This window comes from Mustela lutreola, chromosome 8 (assembly GCF_030435805.1).
Source record: "Mustela lutreola isolate mMusLut2 chromosome 8, mMusLut2.pri, whole genome shotgun sequence".
Lineage (NCBI taxonomy): Eukaryota > Metazoa > Chordata > Mammalia > Carnivora > Mustelidae > Mustela > Mustela lutreola.
In genome coordinates, this window is record NC_081297.1 from 129,511,678 (window position 1) to 129,529,658 (window position 17,981).

Genomic DNA, 17,981 nt, shown 5'->3' on the forward strand with positions numbered 1-17,981 from the left:
AGAGAGACAACTGAATTTAAAAAGTGATGAACAGATGTTGTAAAGATTATTGTCCCTGCCCTCAAACAGCTGAGGTGCTCATAGGGAACATGACATACATATGCAAATACCCCAAAACAAGGCTCAAAAAACTGGGAGCTCAGAGAAAGGCTAGATTATTTCTAATTGACAGCCTGCAAGGAGAGAGGGGCGGACATGACCTGCAAGCATCCGAAATAGGGTGAGTAAAAGTGCGAGGGAAGATGTTTGTGGTGATGGAGTCCTAGTCAGCCAAAATCTCCATAATTTACTCCTTATGCTGGTTAACCTTTGTTACATAACAGTTCCTCTTCCCTGCCTATAAAAGAGCCTATTTCCATTTGCTTTGGTTAATAAGATCATTAAAACATTTTTGTTTCATGATATAAACTATACAACTGAAGATACATTATGCTGAATTTTAGAGCTAGAGGGAAGACTGGCTTTACAAATGAGGAGCCTGAAGTCCGGAGAGATTAAGTAGCTGGAAGCTTTGGCTACAACTTCTTTAAAAAGTAAATATATGCAAAGTCCTTAGAACAGTGCATGTCGCATGAAAGGATTATGTGCCTTTGATATTGTTATTTTTTTATTATTGTAATTACTACTTGAGGAGTTGGATCTAGAATCTGTTTCCTAATTTCTGGAATAGTGTTCTTTTCACCAAGCATGTTACCTCAAAATATAGCAATTCTTCACAACGTACATCTTTTTTTTTTTTTTTTAAGATTTTATTTATTTATTTGACAGAGAGAGCTCACAAGTAGACAGAGAGGGAGGCAGAGAGAGAGAGGAGGGGGAAAAGCAGGCTCCCCACTGAGCAGAGAGCCCAATGCGGGGCTTGATCCCAAGACCCTGGGATCATGACCTGAGTCGAAGGCAGAGGCTTAACCCACTGAGCCGCTCAGCTGCCCCGCAATGTACATCTTCTAAGAGCAAAAGATGCATTTTAATTATAAAACTGATTAAATAGAAATGTATATACAGAATCACTCTGAAAACAGAAAAAAGACTGAGCCTTTATAACTAATAATTTATACTGTTTTATTTAAAATCAAATCTTTATCACTTTCAATTATATATAATTGAAGTGTTAATAGCTAAAAGCAAGTCTCAACGATCTCTGAAAGGCAACGCTTCAGTTGCTAGTTATTGTGTAGATCTAGAAGTATTAAGTATAAAATGTCCTGTCTTTAAAATGTTCTGTGATCTACCTTGCTCATTAATTCATACCAGTCATTAACCTGATATGTTTATACTGAAAAATTTCAGACATTTGTTAAGAACAGTTTGCGCTGGGCCTAGAGTTCATATGTGAATACCTCTGGATTTGTGCATATTCCTTATACGACTCCCCATGTTTACATTCTCCCTCCCTAGTGATCTCATCCAGGCACATGGCTTTAGATAAATGCTGAGCATCTCTCCCCTGAGTTTCAGACCAGTACATCCAACCACCTGCCTGACATTTCCACCCGGATGTCAAGTTTCTCAAACTTAAAAAGCTTACAACAGAATTCTTGATTCCTTCCGCCACGCGAGTCCAATCTGCTCATCACCTACCCAGTTGCTAAGACCAGAAATTTAGGAGTCATTCATAGCTCGTTCCCTTCCTTCATCTTTCAAATTAAATCATCAGCAAGACATTTATGTTCCATCTCCAAAATATATCCCACAGTCTGATTTAAGATGGCAAATTTAAATTGCTTCACAGAACTTCGCTTCCTAAATAAATACCTAACAAAATGTGAAGAAAACAGTGAACATTAGGGAAAAAAACCACAAACAAAACAAAACAAAAAACCCAACAATAACCAATCAAGGAAAGGCACGTACAGATCCACAAACTTCAAAACCAGTGGCCAACGAAAGAAACAGAAGATTCTGGAGCAGGATGGGAAAAAAAAAAAAAAAAAAAAAAAAAGGCACAGTGTTGCTTGGCTTTTAATCCTATTCTCACTACCCAGAGAGGTAAGTCAACAAAATTCTGAAAGTTCTCACTAGTAATCCTAAATTTAGAGAAAAGCACAGTCAGTGAATATCCTTAATCTGTTTCTTCTCTCTACTAATGAAGCGTGTGAAACAGGAGAATGGGAGCAAAGGGCTGATTCCATGGAACTGAAGACTCCAGGGTTGCCCACAGTAATGAGGAAACCGGCCACATTGTAGGTTATCTCCAGTGTAGCTACTAGCTGAACTGGAACCCTTTAGTGGAGTACCAAAAAAAAAAAAAAAAAAAAAAAAAAAAAAAAAAAGTTGTCCTTGGTATTTCTCACCCACTCCCTCCCATTTTGGTGAAAAGAAGCCTGATAATGGGGACATTCAGCAAAATGTGAGAAAGCACAGCTCAGGAGATGTATAACCAAGACTGCATACAGCTTGAGCTACCTCTCTCCACAATTTCCACCCCACTCTGCAATCTCTTTAGACTTCAGAAAAATGATGAGGCCCAGGCCATAAAACATATCTGAAGGATCCAGGCAATAAAACATATCTGAAAGGCAAAAGAACATATCAGAAAAGTGAAGAAACCCAGGCAATAAAACAAACTGGTCCCCAAAGAGCTGGAAAGTGATATAAGCATTTACTTACACCATGTCTGGGCAGAGCTCCCCAAACACTGGCAAGATGAAGGAAAACAGTATGGTCAGTATTGAAGGGGTAAAGGGGAGCTGAAGAGAGGATGAAAAGAAGGAGGGGGAGAGGAAGGAAGAGAGGAAAGAAGGGAAGGAAAGAAAGTAAAATGTAAGGGTCACAGCATGAGGAACTAAATCTAGAAACACTTTATGTAAAGAAAAAGAAGGAAATCCTCACAGAAACTTTCTAGTGTAGAAGAATGGTTTCAATAAAAATTGAAGCTTACTGACAGAATGATGAAACAACTGAACAGGATGAAAAGAGACTGTGGACTGAAGGAAACAAACAGAACAAAGAGCCTCATTTCAGAATCAATAAGTTAGAAACATCAAGAAACAGGAGACACTTCTGAAAATGGAATTACTAACACAGAAAAAAGGATTTTCATACTTACTGTGAATGCAGATGAAAATAACAAAAAGATTAAGTTACAAAGACATAATAAAAGTGGAAGAGAGACAAAGATGATCCAAAATAAGGATAATTGGTGTCCCTGAAGTAGGTAACAATACAAGTAGAATAGCAAGTATTTTCAAAGATAAGACACAAGAGCAGCAAGTTGAAAGAGCACACTGTAATGCAGAAAATTTTGCCACAGAACATTCAATACCTGGATGTATCCTAGCTGTGCTACTGAGCTATGAAGAGAAAGACTTTTTAGGGGTCCAGGCAGGAAGAGGAAATCATCTACAAAGGATGGTCTCGGACTCCGTATCAGCCGTGAAAGCTAATAAACCAAAATTATAAGTGAAAGAAAGCATAACACAAGAATGTCATACTCAGGAGACTGATATACTGAATATCAATACACAGAATCAATTTAATGTATTTAAAATTGGAGTATGTAGTTTAAAAAACACAATAATTCCAAGTGTGAGGTGGGTTTACAGTAAACCTACTGGGGCTTACGTTCCAAGGCCCTTCCCTTGCGTGGGTGATTTGCCTTTTCCCAGGCTGCAGGGTGTGTGTATGAGAAGGGGGATTGCCGCCGCAAAGCTTTCATAAAGCTTTTATACAATTTGTAAAATATACTTCATTTCCTTTTAAAAATTTCTATTTTTTAAGTTTATTTAAGTTTAACAATTCCTTAAGTCACAACTTTGGTAACAAACCAGAGTGATATTAGCACTACCAGTGACTTTGTTCTTTTCGTTTTTTAGTTTTTTTATATTTCAGTATGGTTGACACACAATGTCACATTAGTTTCAGGATACAACATAGTGATAGAACAGCTCTATACCTTAAGCTAGGCTCACCACTATTGTAGCTACCATCTGTCACCATACAATGCTATTACAGTACCATTGACTGTATTCCCTGTGCTGTGCCTCTATTCCTGTGACCTACTCATTCCATAACTGAAAGCCTGTATCTCCCACCTCTCCCCCAACTCATTTTGCCCATCTCCCCACCCTCTTCCCTCTGGTAACCCTCAATTTGTTCTCTGTATGAATAGGACTGATTCTGCTTTTTGTTTATTCATTTGTCTTGTTTTTCAGATTCCACATGAGAGAAATATCTTTCTCAGTCTGACTTAGTCTACTTAGCATAATACGTTCTAGATCTATCCATGTTGTGACAAATAACAAGAGTTCATCCTTTATATGGCTGTGTAATAGTCCATTGAATTATACTCCATTTTCCTAGAAGTCCAATGCACTATCCACTGCGCTACAGAGTCAGGCTATACTCCATTTTCTTAAAGAGGACTCCCAAATTCTCAATTCTCAAGTCTCACAAAATCTCAATTTACTCCTGCTCAAACCTCTTAGCATTTTTCATAACTATTTCTCTTAACCATAAGGGGAGATCTTTCAGGAAATAATTCTTGTAGTAAAGAGACATCTGCTTAAAGTTCAACAATTATTTACTTCTTACCTCCATTTTTTTTCTGCTGTTAAATATAAGAAATTAAATCTTAATGCTTTTTATTTTAAAAAAGCATTTCCAGTATGAATCTACTGTTGCCACTGTTATAAAAGTATTTCTCTTCATGCATCCATTAATTAATCTCACTGCATATATGCACAGAAAGATGCCTGCAATGATTGTCAGTCTAATGTTATAGGTGGTTACTTCTGGGTGGTGGGATTTAGGGTAATCTGAAGATTTTAGTATTTACATTGTGTGCACTGCCTAATTATGGTCACATATCAAAATATCAAAAATACAGTGATTATTTTCCTTAAAAATGCCAAGATATTAACAGATGTTACTTTGGGTGGTATGAGCTATAGAGAATTGTTATTTTCTTCTTTGTATTTTCCTAGATTTGTAGTATTTCAAAAAGCTTTTCCTACTTTTTTTTTTTTTTAAGATTTTATTTATTTATTTGACAGAGATCACAAGTAGGCAGAGAGGCAGGCAGAGAGAGAGAGAGAGAGAGAGGGAGAAGCAGGATCTCCGCTGAGCAGAGAGCCAGATGCAGAGCTCGATCCCAGGACCCTGGGATCATGACCTGAGCCAAAGGCAGAGGCTTAACCCACTGAGCCACCCAGGTGCCCCAGCTTTTCCCACTTTGATATTGTGACTCTTTCCATATATGTCTTGTTTATGGCCACAGCCCAGTTTAAATCACTTGTTATTTCTCCCCTAGGCTACTTTAATGGTCTTCTATGTGGTCTGTGTCCATTCATGCCCTAGTATTATCCAGGGTTCCCAGAGCGGCCAGTGGATTCTTTTCAAAGGTAAAGCAATCACACCTCTGTTTTCTGTTCTCCATTTGCTCCACACCGTTTTTAGAATAAAGCCCAAACTCTTTGTCACACCTGGGAAGCTGACCCACAACCGAAAGCGACTGTTCTCTGCTTCCCGAACACCCTGCACTTTTTCCCCCAAAGGCTTTTCCACATGCAGTTCCCTATGCCTGGAAAGCTCTTTCCCCAGCGTCTCTGCATGGCAGGTTCCTGCTCACCCTCCGCCTCCCTGAGAGGCACTGTCTCCAGGATACCTTCTCTGAGAAAATGTTTTCAGGTAGCATCCGTCCCCTCCAGGAAACTCTCAAGCACTTCACCTGCAGTATGGCCGTCACGGCCTTTGTCACTACCTGAGATTATCTTCCTCATTTATTTATTGACTTACTTGTTTTGTGTCACTCCTTCCCAACTATCTGCTCTAGCAAAGAAGACCCTTGTATATTTTGTTCACTAGTATCTCTCCTGCCCTAAGCATGTGGCCATTCAGTAAATATTTCTAGGAGATAACAGACATCCAATAAATATTTCTCAAGTGAATGTATATAGATAGAGATTGTTTCTTGGCTTTAAAGGAAGGATTGTATTTGCAAAGCTGTCTTTTAAGTCAGTCGCTTAGAATTTAGAATGTGTGTTCCTTCAAATAAGCTACAGTATAAATTTTAATTAAATATCAAAGTTAGTCCATGAAAGTCTACTGGATCCACAATGGAATAAAATTCTGCATATGTGCAACAAAAATACAAGGAACTCAACAGGATGAATTATCATTGGCCTAATATACAATTTAAAAATATTTTAACTTATTTAAATATGCACAAATGACAACTATTATTTATCTTTCATGTGGGTGGAGACATTCATGGACAGTCAGAAGGGGACTTCAGAGCATTTTCAAGGGCTGGAGAGCTTTTTGATCCTGGTTTTTTATTGCATATAAGCTCACTTAAAGATGTATCGCTTTTGACTCCTTTGATAATAGACATATCACTAATACCACCATGAATGCTCATGAGGCGGCTCATTGTTTTGTATCAAAAATGCAAAAGAGGAAAAGCCAGAGTGGTGTTCTGTGGGCATCAGGGGAGGGGACCAAGGAAAGGGATTAAGCACCATTCGTGATCTGAAAGCTCCCTGAACTAAGAGCAATGAATGCAAGGAAAGAAAAAGTCAATGGTGAGTGGTCAGGAGATGATGGAGGAGAAATTTCACTATGAGGAAATTTCTATGAAATTTCACTATGAGGAAATTTCATCTTCCAAGACAGCTTTCCTGACCAGAGTACTTCAGGGTGGCTAAAAGAAGGGAGAGCTAGTATGTAAACAATGTTGAAACTTGGGAGGGACTATATATTTTTAATTTAAAGCTTTGTCCCAAATTTGGTTTGGCAAGAGTTTTTGTGACTAATCTACCAGTAGGGTGAAATAAATAGCATCATTCATATCAAGAGTATCAACCAACCCCTGGGAGATGTTTAGGAGGCAATGCCAGACCTTCCGTTCTGGAGGGAAAGCTATACTACAAGAAAACAATTAGAACCAATTATTTTTATACTAAGTTGACAGTTAGGACAGAAAAAAAAAATGCATTAAGAGCCAAAAAATACTGCATATGGTCTGCAAGTCTTTTCTGGAGAAGTGAATCATGGAGATAAAGAGAAGCAGCTTATTTTTACAGTTACATTTTATATTTCTAGAAAAATAACCACAACATGGTCGTGATTTCTAAACACAGGGAAATGAGACTTTATGAACATCACACAACACAAAACATACCACCTGTTGCAGCTACAACTCTATGTGAGTCACTCTGAAGCCTTAATTAAAACAAAAAAACAGAACCATAAAACTTATGGTTACCAAAAAATTGTTCTCATTGACATGTGTTAAAATGAGAGGATGCTCAAATCGTCTTAAAATATAATTTTTCTTTTGCCAAGAGCCACAAAACCTTAAACCCTGACCAATGTTAATCCAACTATCATTTAAACATATGCCCAAGGGGCAGTGAAAGGATGCTGGGGACACCCACTGATTCTACCAGTCTTCCCATCCTCTGCAACGGCAGTTGTCTGTAGTGACAGAGGTACCAGAACATAGCAAATGTGGGCATCCAGGAAGATCTCAACACAATCTTTGATCTTCCAGAGCATTTCCTTTTGGTTGGTCCTGCAAGGTCAGTGGTTTCCGTTTAGTTATGTTAATTCCAAACCCCAAAGAAATGTATCCATAAAAGCCATTCATAGAACAACTTTGTTTTGAAATTTACCTAAAACTGTACTATCAAGTATTTGGTAACCAAAAGGGATTAGAACATGCATTTCTGCTTCTTCCAGTTCAAGTTTTGCTTTGGTCTTCTCTGCATTTCCTCCTGTTCTCATGTGAGAAAACCACCAGCAAACCGTCCCTATGTTTTTCTGTAAATACCACAACCAGGAGATATGGGCTGAAAACAAAAATTTTTAGGGAATTAATCTAAACAAACTAATTTATCCTCACAATTTTTTAAAGGAAAAAAAAAATGACTCAGCTTAATCATATTTGACTCCAAAAAAACCCCATCTCATGACTGCATGAGAAAAAAGCAGAAATCAGATGAACAAGAATGGTTTTTGTCTCACACCAGAATTATAAGAAAGGTTAATTTTTACATGAAAATTACATCTACATAAAAATAGATTTCTGGAACAATGCATTATTGACAGTTATGTGGGAAGATAAATGCACTCATGTAAATGTTCTTTCTCAAGCAGATTATTAAATATATTGACAGTACTGCCTTTGAAAACAATCATTTTAAAGAAATCAAATATTAATACAAGTGTAAAGACATCATCGCTAATGTAATCTTTAACTCAAGGAAATACATATGCAACAATTTTTTTCTAAGGCTTATTGATATATACTGCTATTAAAGTAAACAGTAAATATTTATGCTTTGTTCTTGTTTATTGTCCATGGAAGGAAAAAAATAGGTAGCTAATTGGTAAATTTGGATTCTGTCCACATTTCCATTGTCATGGAGAGATGCTGACACTGGTGGCCTATGAAAGACCTAGTACTTTGATTACTGGTATTGGCACTTGGAAATCGTAAGTCTGAGTTACTGCTCTAAGTCCAAAATATGTAAAAATCAAACATAGCTATAGAAATGTAAATGTTTTACACATGATCATTAATGACTTTAATCAAGCAGATCTCCAAATTAATTTTGCTAATTGTTCATTCCTCCCAGGACATTAACTGGCTTGATGGATATTCCTGAGAGATATGTTGACACCAGCATCTGGTCAGAAATAGGGATATCAATAAACTCTACTTGGTGTCTCTACAGACTCTGCAAGTGCTATAAACACTGACGACACTGAAGCATTTATTTCAATAAACATTTTGGAGAACATGTCTGCCTTACAGTTAGAAAAAGAATAAGCCTGCTTGCAAACCCATGGTACTCAAAAATGCTTACTCAATGAATGATGCAATGAGAATGACTTGATAATAAGCTGGAAAATACCTGCCAACATTTACAAGAGGGTAATAACATCACAAATGATTACTGCGAATGCCTTTACTGCATAATGTACTATCTACTAGTTTATACTCTATTTGGAACATGTAGAGTAACTTTAAACAAATACTACTATTTTAAAGAAAGCAATTCCCTAACATTTCACACCTACTCTACCATTTGCAGTAAATTATAGCAAGAAATGTATCAGAATTCAATACAGGTATAGAGAACTGGTTACACCTGCAAACTTTTAGATTGTTAGTAACTGCTCAGCGGTTGTCATTTTAAATTGCTGACATATAAATGCATTGATACAGTTTTGTTAAAAATTCATTACCCCAAAGTATCTTACTTATTGCACCATCCTATATTTCAAAATTATTTTAATGGAGATTTGATCTCCAAGTAGAGGCAAAACACTTTGTTCTCTGTCTCTGGTTCCCCTTTAGTAGAACTGTACCAATATATGGGGTTTCTCATTCCTGATTCAGGGATGTATAGTCACCCTACTATCACTGATTAAAGAAAAAAATATTGCTTGTACTAAAAGTACATGCCAAAGTGCACCAAGCAAAGTAATTCCAATGCAGTAAAATTGAGTTTAGCAATTAACAACTGCATGACAAAGTTCCCATCCTTGAACAAGGAGTTCTAGTACTTCGATGCTTTTTCCTAAAATCGTATCTCCCCCTGCATTCTAAAGCTTTCAAAAAAAAAAAAAAAATCTTTGTAACAATGCTTTTGTATGACACTGTCACTAAGTCTCCTAGGTAGCATGCATCTGTTTTAATTTCATTTATACCAGTTACTCCTTTCTCCACCATCTGAGTCCAGGAGGATCTCTGCCATCATCACACCAAGCGTTACTCACGACTGACAGAACAACAGAACAGAACACTTCTGAAGAAGGCTTTACAGTGGAATAATGCCAGCACAAGTCATTATAGCCTATTTTGTCACAGAGCCATCCACGGTATGGACTCAAATAACCCAGACACCACTGGCATCTCCTTGCCTAAGCTCATCTGCTGAGTACAAAGAACACACAGGTTTTGAAGCAACCTCTGAGATGTTTTCTAATTTTCTTGCCTCTTTCCCTTCTGGCTCCAAATTTCAACAGGAATCTACCCTATTGTAAAGACTCTCAGAAGAGAATTACAGACTCCCTTGGTAGCTCGTGTCCACGTTCAGAAGAGTCTTCAGTTGTACCTAAATTCCTTGTGTTGCCCTTCCAACACTATTTCCTCTAATCCTGTCTTTCCAGATGCAAGAGTCCATATAGCAAGTATACTAATATAAGTGCCTAAGAATCATTAAAGACCTCGAAGTTCTTATGCATCCATTCTACAGATACAACAAATTGGGTTTAAATATGCACAACGGGGACTGAATTTTTAGTCTTCTAAAACTAACATCTCAGGCACTGGGAGAGGAGAAACGGTTACTGCAGGGAGGACTTAGCCTACCTGGTCCATCTCTGAAAATGCAAAGCCTTCCTGAGCTGCCTATTTGTTTTAGGGGCTTATGTTTGCAGACAGCTGGTATTCTTGGAGAGAAAAACAACAACAACAACAACTAGCCAACCAACCAACCAAACCAAACCAAACAAAAAAACAACACGCAGCAGTGGCAATATCCTTATAAAAGCAAGTCCTTGCTCGGCTTGGCAAGTTTTAGCCTGGAGTAAAATTACCTCCAAGTTACAACCACGGAAACTGGGATTTCAGTAGAAATGCTGACCCGACCTTCACGAAAGCCGCAAATTGCAGTCTCTGCTGCTTTATTACCGCTCTCCAAGGCGTTCCATTGGAAAGTCCATGCTCACGTCCCCCTCCAATTAATCAATGTATTAAAAAAAAAAAAAAAAAAAACACGAGGAGAGAAAGCACGCTCAAAACCAACCCTTCCAGGTCTATTCTTCCTGCTACTCCTCAGAGGTGATTCAAAGCGCACCTGGAAATTACATGGGTTGTCATGGCTTTTTAATTTAGAAAACAAATGACCTTTGGAAAATATATACTCGTGAAAGTCAAACCATTTGGAGAGACCTCCAGTAATTTACCGCTTCAAACTCCTCGCAACCGGGAAGATGAGGAAAGGGAAAAATGTGCCCAACCCGGGTGGTGGTGGTGGGAGATGGGGGAAAACCAATAACCAAACCACGTTTAAAAAAAAAAAAAAAAAAAAAAAAAAAAAAAAAAAAAGCAGCCCACACGGTAGAAACCGCTAGCCTGGGCTGCAACAAATGCCCCGGCAAACCCTTTCCGCAGCCTCCTCGGATTTTCCGACCCGGCTTTCTTTTTCCTTTCCTGCCCCAGCTGCCGCACCACTTCTGGAAACCGCATCTTGGCGAGCAGGGGCCGTGAGCAGCGGGGAAAGCCGTGCCCCACGCCGCCCGCTTCCACCCCGCTACTCACCCGAGCCGGTTGGCACTAGCGACGGCAGCGGCCGCGGGCTGGCTGCGAGCCGGGATCCGCGAGGGCTGGCGGGCTCTGGCCCCCGTGGACGCGGACATGTGGCTGGAACCTCCGCTCCCCTAGCCGTTACCTCTGAGCATCTTTCTGGGCGCCCCCAGCGAAAGCGAGCGGCGAGGCGAGGGCGAGCGCGCCGAGGAGGGGCGGGAGAGGCGCCGAGCCTGGCCGCGCCGCGCCGCGCTGCGCCGCGCCGAGCGCCGGGCTCTCCCCGCCAGCTCCCCGGGCCCGCGCGCGCGCGCCCCCCGCCGCGCCCCCCAACCCCGCCGCGCGCCCTCGCACGCGCCCGGCCCCACGCGGCGCGCGCCAGCCCCGGCTGCGGCGCGTCCTCCCCCGAGCGCCGTCTCCAGGGCTGCTGGCGGCGCTCTCCATTGTTCTGCGGCTGCTTCCCGCGGGTGGGCGGCTGGGGCGGTGGGAGGTGTCGACTTAGTTGTGGGGGAGGGCTTACCGCTCAGTCGGACCCTAACTGCGAGAGCGACGCGGGCCCGGGCGCGGCGCGCGGGGGTGCAGGGCGCCTAGCACCGCGGGCTGCTGGCGCGCGGGGGCTTCCTCCTCCCGCACTCGCTCCTGCTCGGCGCCCGGCGCATCCTGTGTTACTATGGATATTCTCGCTCTTCGCCGCCTCCTCCTCGCACTCCGAGAGGCCGCCACAGCGGCAGCAGCCAGGCAGCTCCGCAGGCGCCCAGGTGACCAGCCCAGCAGCGGCAGCAGCGGTGGCAGCAGCCGCCACCGCCGCCGTCACTGCCGTCGCAGCCGATGGGGAGAGGAGGAGGAAGAGGGGGAGAAAGAAGGTCCGACTTTACTCCCAAGGCCCCCTAGGGTTTGCTCCCACCAACGGAGCGGCTACGAGTTCACAGCCCTGGAGAGGCCACCGCCATCCTCAACTTGTGTGGACTGGTAGCCCCACCCGAGCGACTAGCGTTCCAGCTGTTCTCAGAGGGGACTGATCAGGCCCCTGGAGACCTAGAGGGCCAGGTTAACATTTTCCGTTAAGATTTTGGTACGGTTCAAACTCCCTTTGTCCCTGCCCCCGGTTTCCATCAAAGTTACCATTGTATTACTACGAGCAGTTGTATAAATTTATTCTCTTCAAAATTATGCCAATTAAATGAGGGACACCTGGCCTCAAATGATAAGGTTTTTCACCCTCCCCTCCTTTTTTTTTTAAATCCCAATAGTTCTTCCTTGCCATCAATAAATAAAAATGATGTGCAGTTTACAGACTGCTTAATTCCAAAACGTTTGAATGAACATATCTGGCAACCCACGCACTTCAGTTCCTTGGTGTTTCAGCGTTCCATCCAAAAGTGTGAGTTGCCCACTTAGTCTGGGATAAGAACCGCAGATTCCCACAAACCCATACCCATCGTCTGAAAACAAGGTAACAGCACCCAAACTGTCTGTGAAAAATAGTTTGGAATGAGATACTTCAAATATTTAAGGAAATGTACAACATTCTGATCAACTCCAACAGTACTAAGCAGTCTGTTTTTCAGGCTACTTTCAGTTTCTAAACTTTAAGAGTGCACATTTATTGCTCTAAGACCAAAGGAAACAAAGATTTTGATCAACTGCAAATGTCAGGCACTAAAATAGAAATGTGAATCAGTTTTTAAATACTATGCAACATTTACTGGGCACTTATGATTTGCCAGGCGTCTGTGAATTATCTCATTTAATTCTCGGAACTCTATGAGGTAAGTTTTATTATTATCTTCATGTTACAGATGAAAAATAAAAGGCTTAGTGAGATCTGCAGCCACTAGTTATGGGACAGCATTCATTTCCTTAAACCAGACACACCAAACGTCCACGGTTTTGTCTGTTTTCATGTCATCATGTGCCTTTGTGAGGTTCAGGTTAATAGTATACTCTGAAGCCACCCCTTTAGCAAGAGTCAGGGCTCTTTGCTATAAGCCTCGGTCTGTGAGGCCCACAAGTGTGAGCATTTAACCGTATACAAATGACTTCTCATTTACAGAAGGAGTTCGTGAAGCTTTTTGATTTTACATCTTACGTATATAGAAAGAGAAACAGATTGGACATGATCTGCCTTCTTGACTAGGGCATGTTTGCATCTTCGGGTTTTTTTGTTTTGTTTTGTTTTTTGGATTTTTTTTTTTTTTTTTTTTTTTTTTTTTTTTTTTTTTTTTTTGAGATCAGCAAGCTTTCAGTGGGTTTGGGCTTCAGGCCATTTAGTTCTATTTCTCGGTGTGCAACCAAAAACATGAGACTTGGGATGGGATAGGTGTTTTCTTGGTTTCCCAATCCTATGAATGACTGAAGAATGACATTTCCTGGGGCATCGATCTCTTCTGGATATTGCTCTCCAGCAACAATATTGGGCTCTGTCCAAAAGATGCCTTTTGTTAGCAAGGAACTACAGGCTCTTTAGAAAGGAGGCATGCTCTCATTTTTGTATCAAGTCTTTTGCACTCTAGAGTCATTTGGGACCTATAGGCCTTTTTGTGTCTGCGCCACCTCTAGAGAATGATGGAAATTGAATTCTCAGTCAGCATTTGTGCTTGCCTAGTAAAAACTTCTTGAGGGAGCTGGGAGAGTTGCTGTCCATGGTAGCTGGTACTGATGCTCCATTCAACATAATCAGGTCACATATTAAATACTATAGACCTGGAAAATAACTTCATGCCAGCACTAGTGAAATTTAGCAATAAACCCCAGGTATGCATAGTAAAACATAAAGATTTTATTAGTGTAGTTTCCTACTACTGGTTTGGGTAGAAACATTAAATAATCCACAGAGGGAGGACTTTTTATTCTTTGGCACTAAAATAGTCCCTTCTTATAGTTGAAATTTTTGACATTTTAATGCTCTAGAACAGCATAAAGAATATAAGAGATCATCTTCTGAAATCCTCTAATATTGTAGCAAAGGAAATTGATGCAAAGAATGATTAAGTCACTTGCCCAAGGACCTACCCTAACTAGAGACAGGAGCAAAATCATGAATTCTTGCCACTTATTCAGACATTTAACATGATATTATTGTGCCCCAGGATATTCAATGCCAGAGTTATTTCTTCCTTTAATACTTTTATATTTTTGCTAAAAATCAGTTAATTCTTTAAAAAATTTTTTTTAATTAACATATAATGTATTATTAGCCCCAGGGGTACAGGTCTGTGAATTGCCAGGTTTACACACTTCACAGCACTCACCATAGCACATACCCTCCCCAATGTCCATAACCCAACCACCCTCACAGGCCCTGCCTCCCCGCAGCCCTCAGTTTGTTTTGTGAGATTAAGAGTCTCTTATGGTTTGTTTCCTCCCAATCCCATCTTGTTTCATTTATTCTTTTCCTACTCCCCAACCCCCCCATGTTGCCTCTCAACTTCCTCATATCAGGGAGATCGTATGATAATTGTCTTTTTCTGACTGACTTATTTTGCTAAGCATAATACCCTCTAGTTCCATCCATGTTGTCACAAATGGCAAGTTTTCACTTCTTTTGATGACTGCATAGTATTCCATTGTATATATGTACCACATCTTCTTTAGCCATTCATCTGCTGATGGACATCTAGGTTCTTTCCATCGTTTGGCTATTGTGGACATTGCTGCTATAAACATTCGGGTGCACGTGACCCTTCAGATCACTACACTGGTGTCTTTACCAAGACATATTTTTACACAATACCACATCTTCTTTATCCATTCATCTGTTATAAAAATCAGTTAATTCTAAGTTACGTTATTTAAAATATGAACAATAGCCTCATGTTCGTTTACTTGGGGGAATCCACATTTTGTTTTTAATACACTGGTTATATTAATTAATATGCTGTTCCTTGGAACATGAACAATTTAGAAAAAACGCTTAGAGTACCAACTCCCGACTTCCCCATATCCTAATGAAAAGTAAAACATCCTTTCCATTACAAGTCATTGAGAATGCAACCCTCTCTAACTTAAACTACTTATTTAAGAACAGCAATTTGGCATCAGAAGGGACTCACATTTGGAATTTCCCAATCTCCTGTATTCTTTCTTTGCATTAAAAAAAATTATCCAGAAGATTATGTTGAATATTTCAGTCTCACAAAGTCTGAAGATGGTGGTAAGTTCTCAAAGAGATATGTAAAACACTAATATGCGTCCATTTGTATAAATTTAGAGGAATAGAATTACAATAATTCATTCCTTTGTTTTGATGTAGTATTGTGCCGTAGTTAATTAAGCTCCCAATTTTGGAATCAGACCTATGGGTTCAAGTAATGGCTATTCCACTTAATAGTTTTGTAATCTTGAGTATGTTACTTAAATTTTTTTAGCCTTATCTTATCTTATCTTGCAAAACTGTATAAATAATAACATAAATTATTTCTTAGAGCTGCAGCTGGGGGAAAGGAGATTACACCCCTGTGGTGCTCTTTTTGATGTGACAGTTTGACTAGGTTACAAGTCCCCATATATGTAATCAAACACAATCTAGGTGTTGCCATGAAAGTATTTTGTAGATGCGATTAAAGTCCATAATCAGTTGACTTTAAGAGAGATTGTTCTAGATAATCTGATTCAATCAGTTATAACGCCTTAGGAGCAGAGATGAGGGTTTCCTGAAGAAAAAGCAGCTCTGTGAATGGCAGTTTCAGCTCCTGCCTAAGAATTGCAGCCTGCCCTTCCCCATGGCCTGACTTACAGATTTCAGACTCCCTGGCCAGTTCCCATAATTTACATAGGCCAATTCCTTGCAGTAAATCTCCTGGTGTATATCTACTACCAGTTTTATTTCTCTGATTGAGCCCTAACGTACACACTTTGTAAAGTACTAACTATAGTATCTGGCACATAATGAGCCCCCTCGCCCCTGCCAAATGTAGCTCAAATGTTTTTAGCAAAACCTTTATTGTATACCTCTCACATGCACAGTATCAAGGTATGTACTTTGATAAAAATGTCTTCAAGTTCTGAAGTAGAATAGAGATAGATGCCTATTACCTTCAATGATAGCAACCTCAACCAGGAAAGGCTTCAATGTTTTAGTAAGATTTCCAGGAAAACAAAGGAAATGAGCGAACCAGTGTTGATTTTTTTTTTTACCTGGAGCTATGTAGAAAAATCATGAACACTTCCTGGTTAGGAAACAATGAATAAAAAGGTAGGAACTCCTCTTTTAACAGATCCAGATGGACTTATCATATGAAACTAGGAAGATCTGTTTTCATGGATCAACATGTAATTCTATGACGTAATATAACTTTATTTATGACTGTTGGTCTTAAGCCAACTAGAATTAAATATTTAAGAGAACTGCTTTGAGATTCTTGGAGGAAGAAATCCTCTCATACTTAAAAATACTAAAGGAAAAGATCTTTCTTATTCCAGTGTTAGCTTATCTTAATATCCTATGTTATTCATCTGATCACTTTTAATTTATTTTGAGCATTTTTAAGCAAAGAAAAAAAATACTTTAAAATTATTTAAAAGCAGTCCTGGCACAACCTACTTACACAGACGCTGCCTTTGTCCTTCAGAATTATAATACCAGGCATACAAAACTTAAAGCGGGGGAAATATCTCGGGGTCAGTAAACAAAGTCCAGGAAGGAATTCTCAGATATAAATGGGATTAAAAGGTGATGAGATAGTAAGAGAGAGGGAGAACCTTTTGACTTTATATCAAAACTCTGATAACTTAGATTCCATTTAACAAATGCTTGTTTTAAGTCTTGTATTTGTGTGTGTATTCCCTAGACAGAGCTGTCCCGTGATCCTTTATACCACATTAATAATTTTTTTAAAAAGGTAGTGACATAAAAATACCTCTGCTCATTATATCAAGATTCACTGAATGCCTGTGATGTCAAACCATGAGTTGGGAGCAGAGGGATAGAAGGGTGGGTTAGTGATGGACTCTAGCTTTGTGAAACCCATTCTCTGAGTAGCTCCCGTGTATCCTTATGGATTTCAACTAATATGCACCTTAATCCAGGAAAATGTTTATACATCTCGGAACTGGCCTAGACAAAATTCTTTTGCTCTTACAGTTACCTTGCTTTCCCTAATATAGCATTTGTTATTATTGGGGCTTTTTTAAATTTGTTTTTTAGTAATTACTTGTTTAGTTATAGATCTCCCTAGAAGACTGCATGAAGTCAGGGACCCTGCTTATGTAATCCTCTACCTCTGCTTACCTTCTGACCCCAAACAGGTGGTAGGAAACTATTTGTCAAACAAGTGAAAGAAAGCTTAGGACATGTCAAATTGTAGTTGTTTTCCATCCAGGCACATACAGGAAGCAAAAGGGATATAAACCTGGAGTTCAGGAGAGAGGAGAGGAAGAGGGGTAAGAGCTGCTCTCCACTGCCTTCCTGGCAGTGGGAAGGCTTGGGAGTGGAATGCCATCACCTAGAACTACAACTAGAACTATCCTAGAATTATCAAAGAACTCTAGACAGTGCCCACATGTTACAGTTTATACTGTGGGATGAAACATGACCCACTGCTAGGCTAGAAAAATTTTAGAAAACTCCACCAGGTAAATCCTTTTAATCATGTGGACAAGTTTCAAATAAACAGGCATTTCGGAACTAAGCTACTGAAAAGATATGAATATGGACTTATAATCGTGATATGGTGGAAACTTACCTTTCAGTAGGTGGAAGGCAGGGTGCTGAACTTTGAAAAAC

The 17,981-nt window shown here is 39.9% G+C and overlaps 1 protein-coding gene across 19 annotated transcripts in view; it reads right to left on the reverse strand.

The window, feature by feature from the left end:
- Nucleotides 1-17,981, reverse strand: part of ANKS1B (ankyrin repeat and sterile alpha motif domain containing 1B) — a 1,139,726-nt gene that overhangs the window by 133,902 nt on the left and 987,843 nt on the right. Inside the window, exon 1 of one of the 19 annotated variants that reach the window (XM_059186620.1) lies at nucleotides 11,778-12,191. The exons of the other annotated variants lie outside the window; for them this stretch is intronic. The gene's annotated coding sequence lies outside the window, so the exon portion shown is untranslated. Of the gene's footprint in view, nucleotides 1-11,777; nucleotides 12,192-17,981 lie in introns of those variants that run through there. 19 annotated transcript variants of the gene reach the window in all.